The 18,529-nt window shown below is 33.8% G+C and overlaps 1 pseudogene; it reads right to left on the bottom strand.

The window, feature by feature from the left end:
• Window positions 1-13,786: 13,786 nt before the first annotated feature.
• LOC113770398 lies at window positions 13,787-16,656 on the bottom strand (annotated as a pseudogene).
• Between the last annotated feature and the right edge of the window lie 1,873 nt (window positions 16,657-18,529).

The following is an 18,529-nucleotide window of genomic DNA, read 5'->3' as shown; positions in this document are numbered from 1 at the left end:
AAAGTGAGAAGCTAATTCAACTATTCTTTCCTCAATCCTAATAAAACGATCGGAGGTTGTATTTGCTAGCATTTCTGTCGCGCTCCTTTTTTTGAAATAAAAATTATGAGTTATAAAAAATGATTTTTTATATTTAAGTGTTAGAAAAATGAATTTTGATTTGGAAAATGAGTTCTTTTTATTTTAGAGAAAAAATAAAAGAAAAAGAGGGTCTAAAATGGGACTTAAAAAGTGCGACGATTTTGGCCCAAAATAATAGTCTAAAAAGGGTTTTTAGGAAAAATAGGAGTTGCCACTTGGTATTAAGTTAAGGTGTACCAAGTCACCCAAAAATATATTTTTTAATAAAAAATAAACAAAACCCTTTTTAGATGGCTCCAGATTTTCAAAAAACAAGAGAAAAGAGTTCGGAAGTCACGGTTGAAGAAAGGGAAGGCAAAAATTTGATCTAAGGCACCCTTTCAATCTAGCCAAACCTAGTTGCGTGATTTAGTCGAAAATTTTCTTAATTTTTGTAATTAGGTCCATGGCGGTTTTTTTTTTTAATATAAGTTACTTTTCTCCTCTAATCGTTATTTATACTTCATTTAGGTGATTTAATTGGTAGATTTCATGATTATTTTCATTTCTTTATAATTAAATTGGTACCTTGATTATTTTGTTGATTTTGGAGCATAAGTAGGGTAAATTTCACCCCATTCAACCACAACTTCAAGGGAGGTAACCTCTTTTATTATTTCAAATTCTTTTATGTGCTCCAATGTACTTTTTTAATATGTAATTGCATGTTTTGAGTGCTTTTCCTTTTAATTGTTCAATTTTGTTCATTTTAAGTTTCATTTATTTTATTTAATTTTGATGATTATTTGAGAGGCATTAACATGCCAAATTGTAATAGATAGGTGCCTAAGATATGTATTTAGCTAGCCTATGTAATAGATAGGTTCTAATTTTTTGCTAAAAATGTATTTAGTTAGATAAATATAATAGTTAGGTTATTATTTTTAAAATTTTTTCCTTAGATTGTAGTTAGGGCCCCGAATGTAATAATTAGGCATTTATTTGCATTTATTTGTTTTTGTGCTTGCATGCTTGCGTGTTTACGTGTTTATTCGCTTTCATTAGCGTTTGCATTTAGAAATTATACTTATGTGTTGCGTGTTCTATGTGCATTATGTGTTTATTTGTTTTAATTATACCTTACCTTATATGATTTATTTGTTTATAATAAATGCATGATGTCACCGCACTAGTCCAACGTTAGTTGTGGTCATTCTTTCCGATTTCTCACTAGTCCAACGCTAATGAAGACTTGTAGAAATGGGCTAGTCTAATGCTAGACTTCTTAGGTCGTTTTCGCGCTAGATTCACACTTTTTGTGTGACATTCATCGCATTTCATACATATTTTTCATTTTTAGGATATTTTCTCATCTTGCATGATATTTCATCTATATATTATCTCTCTTACCCCTATGTGCACGAAACATGGCATTTAGACTGGCATTTCATTTAGGAAATGGAAATAGGTTAGTCCATTTACTTGATTAGGAGAATCACCCTTCAAATATGGGAAATGAACAAGTGTGACTTCTTAACCTTAGCACTCTCTTGTCCCCCTCTATAAGAAGGAAAAATTGAAGTCACGAATTTAAATCTCCCGTATCCATTATATTGTTTTAGGTCACGAATATTTATATATTATAATTCTTCTTTTTCTTTGAGTCTCATCTTTGCATATTCGTGACCTCTTCTAAGAATTATTCTTGGATATCATAATTAATGTGATTTGCACCAATTAAATTTTGAAAAGATATTTCGACTCTCCTGATATCCATTTGGTCTAGGTTTGTATCCATATAGTAACATCCAAATGCGATAAGTTTTATAGGTTAAATTAAGAAAATTTTCGACTAAATCAAGCAACTAATCTTGGCTAGGTTGAAGGGTGTTTTAGATCAAATCTTTGCCTTCGCTTTCTTCAACCGTGACTCCCGAACTCTTTTCTCTTGTTTTCTGAAGATCTGGAGTCATCTAAAAAGGATTTTGTTTATTTTTTATTAAAAAACATATTTTTAGGTGATTTGATACATCTTAACTTAATACCAAGTGGCAACTCCTATTTTTCCTAAAAACCCTTTTTAGATTATTATTTTGGGTCAAAATCGTTGCATTTTTTAAGTCCCATTTTAAACCCTCTTTTTGTTTTATTTTTTTTTCTAAAATAAAAAGAACTCATTTTCCAAATGAAAATTCATTTTTCTAACACTTAAATACAAAAATTCATTTTTTATAACTCATAATTTTTATTTCAAAAAAAATGGGGCGCGACAATTTCTATAGCTAACTCCGAAGATGGTTTAGAGTCATTAGTTAATGGTTCACTTTCTAATTGCCAAGGTAAAGATATATTAGCTAATCTTTCTATTGCCAAATCCAAAGATAGTTTTGATTCATATTGGACACGTTCGGGTTGATAATCATAAAAATATAGAGAATCACTATTAGCACATTGATTATCCTAACCATAAGCAGAATAATAACCCCAATTATGATTGCATTGATCAAAACAAGAATTATAATGCCCAAATTCACCATAATAATCCATATTTTGTGCTTGCATACATGTATGAGTAGCATGATATCCTCCGCACAACTCACAAATCATATGATTAGAATAAAAAACATTAACATTTCTCTTTCGTTCAATCTCATGTATAATGGTGTCCAATTGAACTTGTAACGTTATAACATCAAGTTTAGCCTTTAAACACCTTAAACCATCTTCAAACGATCTTCAAGGGTTGGGTGGTACGGGGGGAGGGAGTGTAAGCAAGAGGTCTCGGGTTCGAGTCCTCCCGCTTACACTAAAAAAAAAAAAAAAAAAAATCATCTTCAAACGATATACCTTTAGTAATTTCTTGGTTACCTCTATCTATGGAGCTTTGCATGTAGTAACTATCCATTGTCGGTCTTTCTTCTCTCATGCATTGTCCCCTCATATTTTCTACTCTCCTTGAATCCCTAAACATGCTTTCAAAGTAACTCCAAAACACATTAAGTCAAGAAAAATAGATGATTCAACTTAAACAAAAAACATACAATTAAAGACTTAACAAACATACGAGACACAACAAAAGGACACTAAACACAACAAAAACAAGAAAACAAGAAAAATGTCTAAATTAATAAAGTTATTTTTAGCACTGATATTGACAAATCTTCCCCGGCAATGGCGCCAAAAACTTGACGAGCAATTTTTCATCCACAATCAAGTTTTACATTTATACAATTAGTTCATCCACAATCAAGTTTTACATTTATAAAATCTTAAATACTCCATACGCAATTTTTCTGCAAGTATACAGGTCGTTTATTGAGCATAGGGGTATTAGGTGTTGATCCCACAGGGAAGGGTGACAATTATTGGTGGTTTTCAAATTTCTTTATTATTTACACTATCACAAGTACAAGAAATTAAATCTGCACTATAAAAGTAACAAAAATACACTAGAAAGCTGCTTGAGGTATGGAATTCCTTACTATTCTTGAAAATGACATTATCGGTTAAGTGAATGCTATTATCTTGGCTAGTTATGGCGCAATTTTCTAATGTATATGAAACCTACTTTCGTAGTGAATCAATTATACTTGTAACTAAGTCATACCCACTTTCGTGGTTATGAATTAACTACAAGTTCATTTCTTCTATAAAATTACATTAAACAAGTCACTAAAGCCATAAAGGTGCTCCTCTACTCTCGTGAGTGAACTCCCTAGATTTATCACTTACTTGAACTAGTATTAAATTCCAATTCTCATTACAAACTTAGCACCTTAAGATTATCAGAATTAATAGCTGGTTAATCATGATTAGAAAAGCAAAAGTTATAAATAACTTGTTTAAAATAATATCATCAAATAATCAAGTAAACATCACTAACAAGATATAGAAAGTTCATCCATAATTCTAGGCATAAACTTTAACTAAACATGAAGAAAAAAAATCCAAACTTGTATTATAGTTAAACATGAAATCAAATACAAAAGAGAAAGTGATAGGAGAGAAGTCACCCTTGTCACATGAGCTTCAAACTCTCCATCTTTGCTCCTCAAATTTTCATCCAAATCTAACTCCAAGTACAAGAAGGATAAACTATTCTAACTACTCTATACTACTCTAACTAATGAACTAAGGAAACTCTAATGAAAACTACATTTTTGGTGAGTTTCTCTAACCTTCCAAAGTTGTGAAAATATCCTCAGAGGCTGCTATTTATAGAGGAATTCCATGCAAAAGACAAAGTGTTAAATCATGTTAAGATTCCTCTTGAGCCTATAAACAAGTTAGATTTGAGTTGTAAACCTTCTTTGGTAGCTGTCTTGGGCTATTTCCACCGATATTCTTACAGGAAAATGGGTCAAAAAGCTTGTGTAAACAAAACCCAAGTTGTAGAGCAAGTTGCAGCAGAAATTGAGAAATACGCAACTTCAAACCACGTATTCAAGGGTCGCGTTTTCACTTCTGTAAATTTGGCACCACTTCAACTGCTATTTTCTTGATGATGGAGGCCGAATTAACTCTTGTACAAAACATAAAAGTTGTAGCCATTTGAGTTAGTTTTCCAATGCATCAAGAATCATCCCATTTGGAGCCTGTGGACCGAGAAATGACCAAAATATCCTCGACTGGTCAGAACTTTGTTTCAACTTTCGACAACAGAGTTGCACTTCTGTATTTCGACTTTTTGACCATGCAAACGATTGAACTAGTCTTTGATGTTTTCATACCAAATGTATATCTATCTCTTAGATTCAAAATTGTATAAGAATCACCTCAATTCAATGCTTGTAACTCAAGATATAGCCAAAATAACATAAGGTGTCAAAGTTGTGAAACTTGCTTCCTTTTATTCTTGATTGCATTTCCTCTCTTGCACTTCATATTTTCTTTTTATCCCTTCAAACCATCATCAATCATCTAATTACCTTCTCAAATCATGCCATTTGATGATTGAATCATTAAACCTATAAAAACATAAAGTTTTCACTATAAAAATTCATAGAAATGCAATTTTTACCACTTAAACCATAAAATGCATATTTTCGCTAGAATCCTAGTTAATTAGCTATAAAAATAAATAAAACACAGCAAAACTAATTAATAAAACACACTTAAAACACGTAAAATATACACTTATTAAGTTCCCCCACACTTGAACCATTACTTGTCCTCAAGCAATAAAAAATACAAACTAACAATGATACAAAATTTTGAAAATAAACATATGTGCACAATCAACTTTATTTTCTCAAAACAAGGTAAATAACCATTATGCCATCATTCATTAATTCTCAAGTACTCATAATATCAAGCAAAGGAGAGACAATTATACCATAATTTTAACTAGTTCAATTTAATTTCTCATCCTTACCCAATTTTACAAGCAAGCAACTCATATGGTTAATAAAAATGTTATCTAAACCCATGATCATCTCTTATTCAAACTTAAGGAGGGATTTATTCATATATATTTATATATATATATATATATGTATGCATTTTATTCAAGTTGTGAAAGTGCTTTTTTACGCAAAAATCGACATTTTTAAATGAAAATTCTTGGTTACTTAACACTTCACATCCTCAAGTTGCCTTGCATACTCTTAATTCAAGTACCGTTTTACGTGACATCCTCAGTTATTAAGTACATGAACCATTGGAGTAAAACAAATCTTATTCTCTTTTTTTTTTCTTTTTCTTTTTTAAAGTAAGTCGCTCAAAAGCATAATCATGAAAAGAGTGTTGCAATATAAAATCAAGTAAAGAGAAGAAATTTCATCAAATATGTAAAATTTAAGCATAATTTTCTCCACTTTACAAGATATACTTTTCTATAAATGTACAAATTATAATCATATAATACTCATTTCTAAATTAAATGAGAAAAAAGTTTTCAAACCACATATATTTATTTCAAAAGTAGAAGGAATTTGAGCTACTAATAGTACGGAACTTGTTATCCCTTGGATAAAATTGAAAAAAATTGAAACTTTTTGAGGCAAATTTGCAATTTTGAACAAGATTTTGGAAAAATTTTGGCAAAGTTTCCTTTTATAAATGGACCAAACTCCCTGCCAACAAATCCAATTTTGAACAAATTAAAGCACAAGTCCAATATTTGCAACCAACAAATCAATCACATGTAATACATATAATCTCAATTCTCCCCCACACTTAACATGCACATTGTTCTCAATGTGTAAAAAAGGAAACCAAGATAAAGAAAGTAATACTCCCCTATTGTTACGATTGACGCATCATGAAGTGTCACAAACCGTTGTCCACTTATTTCTAAAACTTCATGAGTTCCATTGAATAACCATAGTAATAGAAACCTAAGAATGGAAAATGAGAAACAAAGGTAATAACAAAAGCATTAATAAATATAAAATGGCGATCCGTAACTTCTACGCCTTTGTCGTGATGATGTACCCATAGAAAATATACAAGAAACTATAGAAGATACAATGAAATACATAAGGAAAAGAAAAGAAAGAGAATGAACAAGGAACCTGCATTTTTCTTTAAAAAGAAACCTAAAATGCAACTGTAGAAAACGCCACCATAAACTCGCCTTTTGGATGCGCGTTTTCTGCTTTAATGATGCAGAAAGGAATACGCGACCTGAAGTCGTATTTTGGTGGCTGCATTTTTAGTGCAAAAGTTACAGAATGCAATACACGGCTTGTAGAATACGCGACTTGAAGTCGCGTTTTTCTGGGCACTATGTTTTGTTCTGCAAATTTTGTAGAAATGTTAAATTTTCAAAATTATACATGGTACCCCAATTACTCAAAATGCATTCTAGATCATTCTTTTGCCAAAATAATCAATGCACGCACATGTAAAACGATCAAACATGTATTTTAACCCTCTTTAACAAATTAAAAACAACTTTTACTCAAATCGAGGGGTGGAGTTCCTTGATCGAATTTCGACTTATTCACCTCATTTGGTCACTTTTGCCTCTATTTCCCAAACTTACAAAAGAACAACAACAAAATAAGTTAAAACACATAATTTAAACATAAAATCATATAAAATAAACATAAGTAACAAAAACATTGGGTTGCCTCCCAACATGCGCTTTTGTTTATAGTTGTTGACTCGACTATTGAGCCTCATTTTTCAATGAGGTTTTGTTAAAGAATAATTTACCATTTTAGGTCGTGGTGGATCATTAAAAGGTGACTTTATGACAAAAGTCTCATAATCGAATGATAAGAGAGATGGAAGTAACTTACCTATCTCAAGTATTTCATAGATATTACTTTGAATATGCACCACTTGAAAACTCACCAAAGGAATGTCCGCATGGTTTTCTTGGGGAATAATACCTTATAAACCTATATTCTCAATACATTCCTCAAGAGGGGTGAAAAATGAGTCGTTAAAACTTACCTCTTGAGGTTCAAGGTTAGTTCTAAAAACACTATCATGTGAAATGAACATTTGCTGATTGAAACACAATTGAGATTCATCATTTTCATCAAAATGCAATCCACTTTCACTTGCGACATGCTCATCATTCATGTTAGGATCATTTTGTATATGATTAGAAGAAATAACTTTACACAATGCATGTAATTGGTCTTGTATTCTATCAAAGTGAGAAGCTAATTCAACTATTCTTTCCTCAATCCTAATAAAACGATCGGAGGTTGTATTTGCTAGCATTTCTGTCGCGCCCCTTTTTTTGAAATAAAAATTATGAGTTATAAAAAATGAATTTTTATATTTAAGTGTTAGAAAAATGAATTTTGATTTGGAAAATGAGTTCTTTTTATTTTAGAGAAAAAATAAAAGAAAAAGAGGGTCTAAAATGGGACTTAAAAAGTGCGACGATTTTGGCCCAAAATAATAGTCTAAAAAGGGTTTTTAGGAAAAATAGGAGTTGCCACTTGGTATTAAGTTAAGGTGTACTAAGTCACCCAAAAATATATTTTTTAATAAAAAATAAACAAAACCCTTTTTAGATGGCTCCAGATTTTCAAAAAACAAGAGAAAAGAGTTCGGAAGTCACGGTTGAAGAATGGGAAGGCAAAAATTTGATCTAAGGCACCCTTTCAATCTAGCCAAACCTAGTTGCGTGATTTAGTCGAAAATTTTCTTAATTTTTGTAATTAGGTCCATGGCGGTTTTTTTTTTAATATAAGTTACTTTTCTCCTCTAATCGTTATTTATACTTCATTTAGGTGATTTAATTGGTAGATTTCATGATTATTTTCATTTCTTTATAATTAAATTGGTACCTTGATTATTTTGTTGATTTTGGAGCATAAGTAGGGTAAATTTCACCCCATTCAACCACAACTTCAAGGGAGGTAACCTCTTTTATTATTTCAAATTCTTTTATGTGCTCCAATGTACTTTTTTAATATGTAATTGCATGTTTTGAGTGCTTTTCCTTTTAATTGTTCAATTTTGTTCATTTTAAGTTTCATTTATTTTATTTAATTTTGATGATTATTTGAGAGGCATTAACATGCCAAATTGTAATAGATAGGTGCCTAAGATATGTATTTAGCTAGCCTATGTAATAGATAGGTTCTAATTTTTTGCTAAAAATGTATTTAGTTAGATAAATATAATAGTTAGGTTATTATTTTTAAAATTTTTTCCTTAGATTGTAGTTAGGGCCCCGAATGTAATAATTAGGCTTTTATTTGCATTTATTTGTTTTTGTGCTTGCATGCTTGCGTGTTTACGTGTTTATTCGCTTTCATTAGCGTTTGCATTTAGAAATTATACTTATGTGTTGCGTGTTCTATGTGCATTATGTGTTTATTTGTTTTAATTATACCTTACCTTATATGATTTATTTGTTTATAATAAATGCATGATGTCACCGCACTAGTCCAACGTTAGTTGTGGTCAGTCTTTCCGATTTCTCACTAGTCCAACGCTAATGAAGACTTGTAGAAATGGGCTAGTCTAATGCTAGACTTCTTAGGTCGTTTTCGCGCTAGATTCACACTTTTTGTGTGACATTCATCGCATTTCATACATATTTTTCATTTTTAGGATATTTTCTCATCTTGCATGATATTTCATCTATATATTATCTCTCTTACCCCTATGTGCACGAAACATGGCATTTAGACTGGCATTTCATTTAGGAAATGGAAATAGGTTAGTCCATTTACTTGATTAGGAGAATCACCCTTCAAATATGGGAAATGAACAAGTGTGACTTCTTAACCTTAGCACTCTCTTGTCCCCCTCTATAAGAAGGAAAAATTGAAGTCACGAATTTAAATCTCCCGTATCCATTATATTGTTTTAGGTCACGAATATTTATATATTATAATTCTTCTTTTTCTTTGAGTCTCATCTTTGCATATTCGTGACCTCTTCTAAGAATTATTCTTGGATATCATAATTAATGTGATTTGCACCAATTAAATTTTGAAAAGATATTTCGACTCTCCTGATATCCATTTGGTCTAGGTTTGTATCCATATAGTAACATCCAAATGCGATAAGTTTTATAGGTTAAATTAAGAAAATTTTCGACTAAATCAGGCAACTAATCTTGGCTAGGTTGAAGGGTGTTTTAGATCAAATCTTTGCCTTCGCTTTCTTCAACCGTGACTCCCGAACTCTTTTCTCTTGTTTTCTGAAGATCTGGAGTCATCTAAAAAGGGTTTTGTTTATTTTTTATTAAAAAACATATTTTTAGGTGATTTGATACATCTTAACTTAATACCAAGTGGCAACTCCTATTTTTCCTAAAAACCCTTTTTAGATTATTATTTTGGGTCAAAATCGTTACATTTTTTAAGTCCCATTTTAAACCCTCTTTTTGTTTTATTTTTTTTTCTAAAATAAAAAGAACTCATTTTCCAAATGAAAATTCATTTTTCTAACACTTAAATACAAAAATTCATTTTTTATAACTCATAATTTTTATTTCAAAAAAAATGGGGCGCGACAATTTCTATAGCTAACTCCGAAGATGGTTTAGAGTCATTAGTTAATGGTTCACTTTCTAATTGCCAAGGTAAAGATATATTAGCTAATCTTTCTATTGCCAAATCCAAAGATAGTTTTGATTCATATTGGACACGTTCGGGTTGATAATCATAAAAATATAGAGAATCACTATTAGCACATTGATTATCCTAACCATAAGCAGAATAATAACCCCAATTATGATTGCATTGATCAAAACAAGAATTATAATGCCCAAATTCACCATAATAATCCATATTTTGTGCTTGCATACATGTATGAGTAGCATGATATCCTCCGCACAACTCACAAATCATATGATTAGAATAAAAAACATTAACATTTCTCTTTCGTTCAATCTCATGTATAATGGTGTCCAATTGAACTTGTAACGTTATAACATCAAGTTTAGCCTTTAAACACCTTAAACCATCTTCAAACGATCTTCAAGGGTTGGGTGGTACGGGGGGAGGGAGTGTAAGCAAGAGGTCTCGGGTTCGAGTCCTCCCGCTTACACTAAAAAAAAAAAAAAAAAAAATCATCTTCAAACGATATACCTTTAGTAATTTCTTGGTTACCTCTATCTATGGAGCTTTGCATGTAGTAACTATCCATTGTCGGTCTTTCTTCTCTCATGCATTGTCCCCTCATATTTTCTACTCTCCTTGAATCCCTAAACATGCTTTCAAAGTAACTCCAAAACACATTAAGTCAAGAAAAATAGATGATTCAACTTAAACAAAAAACATACAATTAAAGACTTAACAAACATACGAGACACAACAAAAGGACACTAAACACAACAAAAACAAGAAAACAAGAAAAATGTCTAAATTAATAAAGTTATTTTTAGCACTGATATTGACAAATCTTCCCCGGCAATGGCGCCAAAAACTTGACGAGCAATTTTTCATCCACAATCAAGTTTTACATTTATACAATTAGTTCATCCACAATCAAGTTTTACATTTATAAAATCTTAAATACTCCATACGCAATTTTTCTGCAAGTATACAGGTCGTTTATTGAGCATAGGGGTATTAGGTGTTGATCCCACAGGGAAGGGTGACAATTATTGGTGGTTTTCAAATTTCTTTATTATTTACACTATCACAAGTACAAGAAATTAAATCTGCACTATAAAAGTAACAAAAATACACTAGAAAGCTCCTTGAGGTATGGAATTCCTTACTATTCTTGAAAATGACATTATCGGTTAAGTGAATGCTATTATCTTGGCTAGTTATGGCGCAATTTTCTAATGTATATGAAACCTACTCTCGTAGTGAATCAATTGTACTTGTAACTAAGTCATACCCACTTTCGTGGTTATGAATTAACTACAAGTTCATTTCTTCTATGAAATTACATTAAACAAGTCACTAAAGCCATAAAGGTGCTCCTCTACTCTCGTGAGTGAACTCCCTAGATTTATCACTTACTTGAACTAGTATTAAATTCCAATTCTCATTACAAACTTAGCACCTTAAGATTATCCGAATTAATAGCTGGTTAATCATGATTAGAAAAGCAAAAGTTATAAATAACTTGTTTAAAATAATATCATCAAATAATCAAGTAAACATCACTAACAAGATATAGAAAGTTCATCCATAATTCTAGGCATAAACTTTAACTAAACATGAAGAAAAAAAATCCAAACTTGTATTATAGTTAAACATGAAATCAAATACAAAAGAGAAAGTGATAGGAGAGAAGTCACCCTTGTCACATGAGCTTCAAACTCTCCATATTTGCTCCTCAAATTTTCATCCAAATCTAACTCCAAGTACAAGAAGGATAAACTATTCTAACTACTCTATACTACTCTAACTAATGAACTAAGGAAACTCTAATGAAAACTACATTTTTGGTGAGTTTCTCTAAATTTGAGTTCTAATTGTTGCTGAAAATGACACGGAGAGCCCTTGATGAGAGTTTATCTAAATACTAGCAAGAACCTCAGGGGTGGTTTCTAAAATTATCCCTAATAAATTGGAGAAAAGTTCCGTAGGATGTCAAAAAAGAGGTCAATCAATCAAAGACGTGGTATCCGGAATCTGGTAAGAGGGTAAGAAAAGTTTCTAATGCTACGTCCCTCTCAATTGCGTTCAGTCACATGACTGACAACTTCTCTTCTCTGGCTGGCTCTAGTCTAGACAGGTGTCTGGACTCGTTTCAAGACAGGATTAAAGATGAATTCAGATTTCACTGATATTACATAGAAATGGCAAAAAGTTCAGTGAAGACTAAAAGACACGTATCCCCACCCCAAAAAATGAAAAGGCATAGGATAAAGTTGCTGGTGGCAGCGGAAGAGAGAGGGGTGTCCGGATTCGTTTCTCCTCTCTGGCTGGCTCTAGTCTAGACAGGTGTGCGGACTCGTTTTACTTGAGACTTCATACTTTCTAGTCATCACAGGAAGAAAACTATTTTCATTTGTGATGTAAATGGGCTTCATGCAGTTTTTGCTGAATAATTTTGCATAATGAGTCTAGCGCTTAAAAAAAACTCTTTTGCGTAATGAGTTTTCCCATAGGATGTCCTGAGCAAGTTCTTGCCCTGACGGTAATATTATCTTTCTGTGTTGCTCAAATTGCTGGTAATTGATAGCTTTCTAGCTTCGGTTACCATATTCTAATAAAGCACTACATAATGTGCAATTCTGAGGAAGTACTTGTTTATCAAGTACTTGTTTCGTCAAACACTATAAAGTAGTGTGAGAGTGCTTCTAATTCTTTTGCAATATGTAACCTGCTTTCCCGCTTCGACTCAGCTTAGTTTGCACCTCTGGTTGTACGCGCAGAATCATAAAAGATATGTGGAAAAATACTGTACTAGTTGAACCCGTCTTGGCTCATGGGTTCTTCTAGTCTTCTTGTTAACTACCGGGAACATTACTTTCGCTTCGCAGACAGCTTGTGCTTTTGAGTCTTTGTAGGTGTTGGTAATCCTTCTTTTATGCATGCTGATACAAGGCCTCTATGTATGTGGTGCTGCAACCTACTATATGATCTGTGTTTGACATTTGGTTTCTTTTTTACCTGTCTGCAGTATGAGAAAAGGATGGACGTTATTGGGAGATGAACGGAGGACTACATTTGGGGCAACTCATAAGAAATATGTTAGGAAGAAGAAATAATTGAAGTGTGAAAGCAGCTTTTGACTGCCCAAGAAGCTTTTTTTTTTCATTTTTTTCTTTTTTGTCCGAGCAACTTTTGGAACCAGAATTTTAGTTCATGTGGGCTAACCCGAGGTTTGCTATCTAGGAAATACCTGATATACCCGAGGTTAGTTCATATAAGATGTGTATCTGAGGCTTCCAAGCATTTTCAATATGGCATTTAATGACACCTAGTACCGATAGTTCTAGTGTTAAATTCGTTTCCTGTAGAAGTCACAGCATGTTTCAAAAGATCTTTCAAATTGCTGCTCGGTTTTTCCCTAAGCATTGACTCTGCTGCCTAAATAGGAGCATTGGAACGCCAGTCTCGGTTTTCTGAGTCTTCCATTTTTCTACCAGTGAATTGAAAACTGCTCTGTTTTCGGTTGTCAATTGAACTTAATTGGAGCATCTCACATAATAATAAGTATAGGGTATTATTTAACAAAGACGATCCCTCTGTCGGAAAAAAAATACAAAATAAAAAAATTAAATGAAATGACGAAACCCATCTGTTGAAAGGATCGTCGATAATCTACATTGCAAGTTTTTACCACAACCATCAATTAGACTCAGTCATGGTTCATCGTAGTATGCATCCAGTGACTAGGAGAATCCCAAAATATTTGGCCTCGGAGTCTCTATAGAAGCCTTAGTGCCATCAACTCCTCTGCACTTTTCTTCTTCTTCTTCTTCTTTATCTTCTTCTCGTACAGAATTTGGTGATGAAAAGTCTAAGCACATTCCTCTTATCAAGTTCTCATAAGACACGGACAGATCCTGCGTGGTGAGCTGGTGGTACTCTACTAGCTGGTGAAGGCACCGGTTTTCCGGGCCAAGTTTGCATTCTAATTTGCCAGTTGATTTTTAGCAAGGAGTGCTTCCAATTGAAGCCTTACCTGGACATTAGATAAACATTATGCGCATATCCTAGACTCCAAGTCATACATTATCTTTATAGACATTAGAAATTTAGAAGAACTCGAGAAATAGACCTAATGAAAGAACAAAGATCTTTATTTTTTATTTTTTGGCCCTTTGTGTCTACGATTTTATGTCATGCAGAAGAGCACAATAAAATGAAAAGTTACCAGATCATCTTCTTCTGGTCTTATTCCTTTGGAATATCCATCACGAAGCCTCCTGTTTTCTTCCTCTAATAGAGTGCAGCGCTCTTGCATGAAGCATAAATCTGATTTTATGGATTTCAGTTCTCTTGCAAGGGCACCAGCTTTTGTTGCCATTGAAATTGCAAGCTTCAAAAAACACACACAAAGATAAATAAATTGAGAGGGGTACAAAGTGAACTGTCACTACAAAATTCTTGCAATAGAAACTCTTCAATGATCAGAATATCCCAAAATTAAATCTGATAGATACCAACATTTTTCGCTTTGCTGAGGTTTCCCATTTCTTTTGAGCTCTTCATCTTTCCCTTCAGGGATACATCCTATTGATCTTGATCATAATATCCTTGAGTATCAAACTTTCTCTTATGTCCCCTCTTTCCTTCTTCATTACTCTATCCTTCAGTTTCTTCTCCATGTTCATCTTCCTTCTTCAGTGGCAATTGCTGTTCATTTTTTGCCCTCTCCAAGGTACAATTCAATATTTCAGTCGATGTGGGCGGTTTTGCAAGATCTCTTGCTCCCTACCGTAGGGGAAATTCCCATCACTTTGCATTCCAATTTATAACTAATTTTACAAAATCGGTCCCAGTTTATGTTTGATATACAAAGGAAGTAATAAAGGCTCAATCAACCATACGATAAATTTAATCAAGAGGGAAATTAATTAGGACAGAAATGGAACATGTGTGCTTTAGACATTAGTCAGGAATCTAGTTGGATGCTGATAAGGATGTTCAGGAAGTTGGTTGCCTAAAAAAGAAAAGAAAAAGGATTCGTGAAGTTGACTTTGAAGTTACCTGAAGGGCATTCTCCAGATTGTTGGAGAGCTGAGACAGTGAGTGAGCAACAGAGTCGAACCCTCTTAGTAGAAGCATGGAATCCTCCTTCATCCTCTTTTCCCTTTCCACAGCTCCAGCATTCTATCCATCAAATTTCGGGGAAAAAAAAACAACTCAAATTTAATGAAATAGGCAACCGATCAGACAAGCAAAAAAAGACCGCTCCCCCTAGGCCCCCGGGGGAAGGGGGTTGGTTTAGAGAAAAGGAAATGAAAAGGTACCATCTGGGTAGGAGGAGGCGAGGATGAATCATCAATGGGTTTTCTGCTCTCGAGGAGCACATCGATGCGGCTGCAGAGAGTGCTCCAGAAACACTTATCAGAGGATGGACTGAAGAGAGGAGGAGAACCCATGAATGCTTCTGATCCCTGTAATTTTTTAGTATTTATAAAGAAAAAAAAGTTTTTAAGGGCTGAGGAATTAGAGAAAATTAATCATAATAGTTAAATTTGTTGAGTGAGTGAATAGCATGTGGTCACAGGCAAAGAATATTAAGGTGATGGAAATTGGACGCAACTTGTTTCAGTTCATCTTTGAAAAGGAAAATGACACGGGGATTCCTTAATCACTCTTCAAGAATCTCATGGTGAATAATTATCACCTTCATGTCAAATGTCGAAGATTTAACAACCTAAATCATCTTTGACATCGTCTCCATACGCAGATTTTGTAGTAATATTGTCACCACTTCATGCTCTCCTGTGGGAAATACATATCCAAAACCAATTATAGGGTCACACAAATAAAGGGGTCTAATTTCGATGATATAAATGATGAAAGAAAGAAAAGTTAACAAGTTGTTTTGCAACTAAAAAAAAATATATATAAACAACAGTGTTAGTTGATTTATTTATTTGTTATTAATTACTATTAATAACTGGGGAGAAGGGGAAAGAGTTGGATTGAGTGGTAAGGTCGGAGAGATTATAAATAAGAAATTCTGAATTCAAACCCCCCCCCCCCAAATTTATCAAAAAAAAAAAAGGTTAAGTGGATATTATGATTCCATCACACAAATTTTTGGAGTGTCAAAATCATAGGGAGTTATGTAGTCATTTTGAAATCTTGAAAGGCAGAGGGGAGGGTGTGATGCGGATACATGAAAAATCATAAGGGATTCTATGCAATTTATCTATGTTGCGGCTAGTTAGAAAACTCAACTGATCATGTCTCTATGATCTTTAAGTAAATTGGCAAAAACATTTATGAACACAAGAATTAATATATATATTAAGCATGGCAAAAGTGTATTGCTATCCTCATAAAGGAGGAAAAAAAAAAAGAACAAGCAGAAGTCGATAAACTAGGGAAAAAAAAAAAGAAAAGAATACCAAGATTCCTAACATAATGCTAGTACTTTGTGATTTTCCATCAGATCTTCATAGCTTTCCCAGTAGTATCCAAAAGTCCACCCATGAGATCCTGCAGGCTCAGGCTTTTCAACTCTTCTAAAAGTTCGCGTGTCAATGTTGTAGTAGAGTCTGTATTTACAATGCCAAGGTGCCATCAATAATTCCCTGACACAGGTAATCAATCAAGAATCCCAAAGATATTTATCTGGTATAGCACAAAATAATTACATATGTAGTTTAAAGTAGTCCATAGGAAAATCAAGTAGACACATAACAATGTGCACATTCATAGGAGAAACAAAATAGGTTTTCAAAGCTAACACGTTAAACATCTACAGTAACTATTACAGTCCAAATCTAACCACTATCTATCAAAACCCTAGCTCAACTTTTATTGGGCAAATGCGCGATATCATCCCTCATTCCAATCTCCTCAATCGGTCAATGTCAAGTCCAATACAAGAATCCCCCGTGCTCTAACCTTTGTCATCATAACTTATCTCAAAATCACTTATGATTTCTAGTTGCCTCATCATACACAAGACTATACCACTTCCGAATTCACAAATATTCCCTTAGGAAAAGTATTTGGTACTCGAGTACAAGAATCCCAAACTAAGAGAATTTACAACTCAGGCCGTACGCTCCCAAGTGCAAATCAACAAGGTTTAAGATTCCTACCTGACATACACATCTATCTTCCTCAAGTTGCATGATAAAGATTTTTACACTTATAACATGCCCGGTTCATAACTTATGCTCAAAGAGCACATAACCCTTTTAGACACCTTCACCAAAAGCAGGACCATAACACCACTTGGCCCCAAACTCACTCCGCGCAGAGACCACGCGAAGTGGCTCTGATACCACCTGTGACAGCCCCACCTCACCCTAAGGCGAACCAAAGGGTTCGGCGAACCAAAGGGTTCGGCGGACCGCCTGCCCAACTCTCGCCGGGACTCAGTCGTTCAGTTTAGAGCGATCTAATACGTTCCGAATCTTACAAACGCGCGTAAACAAGTCAAAATGTCAAAGTAAAAAAAACATAAAACTGGAGTCGGCCATGAATAGTAACCGACCCGTCGAAACCCCAACCAATCATCAAGCAAATATTTATATGTTGAAATTTAGCAGATACAAGCCAAAGTGGCATACAAAAGTATTCAAAAGTGGATACATGTCTGGTTTGCCAAATCAAAAGAGAAACGGTCCCAAAAGTACATTTAGGGTTTCAATAAATGAGCTATACAAAAGATATGTCCAACTAGCTTAATTCGGCAACCAACTATCAATTGCAGTCCAAAAGTATTTATTTTCCTGTAAGGAAAACAAAAAGGAACAGAAAGGGGTGAGCTTGCGCTCAATGAGGTACCAGACATATAGCAGTAAAATCAGGGCATTTCACATTTAACAAATCAGGTACACATGCCAGATGTAAAGGAAAGGAACCAATGATTCACATAGGAAGGATACAGGTGGCTCTCAGGAGCCTAATCCCCATTCGCGTCACCGAAACTTGATCGAAATAATAGTTGACACTCCGTCAACGTTACAGAAGTAACCAATACCGTAGACTCCACTTTCTTCGATTCCTTCCACCTCACATACCTCTACCGAGCCCGAAATCCAATCAGTTCAGAAATGGTAATACTCGAGTATACCGGAATCAAGGGTCTCAATACCCAAAGATCCCAAAACAGACTACCGTGGTTCGTTATCTAATCGACCAGGCCCTTGCCGGCCCGACTCGAGTAACTGGCCACAGGTGTTGAGCTCAGAGGTCACAGAAAGGTCGTTGGATACAAGCTTCCAAACGACGTCAGAACAGATACAGATCCAGATACAGATAACAGATACAGATACAGATAGCAGATTCAGATACGCCCTCAAAATTGGCATATGAACAGACAAGAGAACGAGTGTGATAAAGTACACCCTCGCCTCCCTTTTATCAAAACAGTATTTGGCTCCAACAGTCATAAATCAAGTATTTCAGATATTCAGATATTTCACATAACGGGTAGCAGG

The sequence above is a fragment of the Coffea eugenioides genome, chromosome 1 (genome assembly GCF_003713205.1).
Source record: "Coffea eugenioides isolate CCC68of chromosome 1, Ceug_1.0, whole genome shotgun sequence".
In the NCBI taxonomy this organism is placed as follows: Eukaryota; Viridiplantae; Streptophyta; class Magnoliopsida; order Gentianales; family Rubiaceae; genus Coffea; species Coffea eugenioides.
Note: the sequence above shows the minus strand (reverse complement) of the source record. Positions and strands in the feature narration are given on the sequence as shown.